Genomic DNA, 2,674 nt, shown 5'->3' with positions numbered 1-2,674 from the left:
AAAAAAGCTCTTATACGTGGTTTTCTCTCTTTTCGCCGTCGCAGAATTTCACACATGCGTCAAGTTATATATCTTGTTTTGTTTTATGTTATTCGTTTTCGCCTTTCACCTTCGTCACCGCTGTACCAAACTCACGCGTCAGCTTGTACTCCCTTATTGATTGTTATGCATTTTCATCCATGCGCTTCATGGCGCCAGACCAAGCACACGCGTCAAGTTGTACTCCACGTTTGATTGATGTGCGTTTTCACCGTGCAACTTCTTAACCATCGATATACTCATAACTCATCGATACAACTCCCGAAAAGGAGATCATATTCACGGTTGTCGCTCTTTTTTCATCGTCACCGTAACTCACACATGCGTCAAGTTATGTATCTCGTTTTGTTTTATGTTATTCGTTTTCGCCTTTCACCTTCGTCACCGCTGTACCAAACTCACGCGTCAGCTTGTACTCCCTTATTGATTGTTATGCATTTTCATCCATGCGCATCATGGCGCAAGACCAAGCACACGCGTCAAGTTGTACTCCACGTTCGATTGATGTGCGTTTTTGACGTACGCATTGAATGTTTCCGAAACATACAACAACGTCAAACTGTGCTTCACGGTGGGCTTGTTTGTGTGCGTTTTCCCGTGCAAAATCGCCACCTTCGATATACTCTTGACTCTTTGTTGTAACTCCCCAAAAAAAGCTCTTATACGTGGTTTTCGCTCTTTTCGCCGTCGCCGAATTTCACACATGCGTCAAGTTATGTATCTTGTTTTGTTTTATGTTATTCGTTTTCGCCTTTCACCTCCGTCACCGCTGTACCAAACCCACGCGTCAGCTTGTACTCCCTTATTGATTGTTATGCACTTTCATCCATGCGCTTCATGGCGCAAGACCAAGCACACGCGTCTAGTTGTACTCCACGTTTGATTGATGTGCGTTTTCGCCGTGCAACTTCTTAACCATCGATATACTCATAACTCTTCGATGAAAATCCCGAAAAGGAGATCTTATTCACGGTTGTCGCTTTTCGTTTCAAACCGAAACTCACACATGCGTCAAGTTATGTATCTCGTTTTGTTTTATGTTATTCGTTTTCGCCGTTCACCTTCGTCGCTGCCGAACCAAACTGACGCGTCAAGTTGTACTCCCTATTCGTTTGTTATGAATTTTCTCCGTGCCGCTTCGTTACCGTCGATATACTCATAACTCTTCGAAATAACTCCCGAAAGATGCTCTAATTAACGGTTGTCGCTCTTTTTTCGCCGCCGCCGAAAATCACATGCGTCAAGTTGTGAATCGCGTTTTGTTTGTTTTGCGTTTACGCCGTTCGTCTTTGTCGCTGCCGAATCATACATACCAGGCTCTGAACACTTTTAAATGTTATCAATAATAAGCGGCCATTTTTTGGATGAAAACAATATTATCAATGTTCTATGATAATATTGTTTGGATGTTTATTTGTTATTATTCTGTATTTCTGTGTCACAGACAAGTAGACAACAAATGTACCTTGATTCAAACGGGACAGGTAGCAATTTTTCGTCAAGGGTACATGAAATGCGGAACCCTGCTGATCATATTTTAAAAAATCACGGTTTTTTAATTCCCAGCCTAAACTGAGAATACCTAGTTAGAGTAAAAATCGTCACCTGGCGCGTTAATATCGAAGGACGTTATTGTTAATTTTTAACGGTCAATCTTTTGGACTCGTGAAAGTCTCGTGTTATAACCAATATATTTATTCTTTGTATAACTCTGTCGACTGTCGGAACTTGGTCACTTTTTCACTTTGTCACTGAATAAATTTGTTCATCATCGTGGTTCTTGTATGTTTGGTTAAAAATTGTAAAAATGCCAAAAGCACTACAAAGGAAAAAAATTGCAACCTTTTTAGAATACCCAAAGGTTTGGCTCGGTAAGTAATTCATCAAAACTTCACAATGGTTATATTAATTAATTTTTAAGAAATTGCTACTTATAAAATAAATTAATTTATAGGTCTTAAGAATGGTTAATTAATTGTGAAAGAGAAGATCTGATTTCAAAATCTGTTGACAACCTTTACAACAATTATAGAGTTTGTATGAACCATTTTAAAAATAACATGTTTTCAAATCCAGAGAAAACTCGATTATGGATTAGTGCTGTGCCTACTGAGTTTGGTAATTTTAATTGTTGTTTTATTTATTCATTATAATCTAGAATCTAGACATTAAGTTAATTTTTATAAATAGTTTTCTAATATTTAATTTCCTTAATTTTAGTAATGCAAACAACCACATATACCTCTTCTGGCACTTCACCAATAGTTAATCATACAATGGATTTTAATTCACCATCTACCTGTAAGTTTATATTTGTATTTTTTTTTTACTATTTACTACATTTATAAGGTCTAATTCAAAATTTAAAAATCTGTTTATGCAGCAATGTCAATCAGTACTACAACTTTAGACGAACAAGTTGATAAACCAAGTTCAAAACCAGTATCAACACAAATTACAAAGGACCTGACTTTAAACACCCCAAGAAAATCTAAACTTAAAGGTAAATTAAGTGAACTTAATAAAAGATGTACCATCCTAGAAAAAGAGATTGAATCTTTAATAAAACAAATGAATGAAACCTACTAAAACAGTAATTTTTTGTAATTTTAACAGATTTGTTTAAATTTTTTGT

The 2,674-nt window shown here is 36.4% G+C and overlaps 1 pseudogene; it reads left to right on the top strand.

Annotated features, from left to right (window-relative positions):
* The first annotated feature begins 1,809 nt into the window (after positions 1-1,809).
* On the top strand, positions 1,810-2,674 carry LOC126555684 (52 kDa repressor of the inhibitor of the protein kinase-like; annotated as a pseudogene).

The sequence above is a fragment of the Aphis gossypii genome, unplaced genomic scaffold (genome assembly GCF_020184175.1).
Source record: "Aphis gossypii isolate Hap1 unplaced genomic scaffold, ASM2018417v2 Contig00997, whole genome shotgun sequence".
Lineage (NCBI taxonomy): Eukaryota > Metazoa > Arthropoda > Insecta > Hemiptera > Aphididae > Aphis > Aphis gossypii.
Note: the sequence above shows the minus strand (reverse complement) of the source record. Positions and strands in the feature narration are given on the sequence as shown.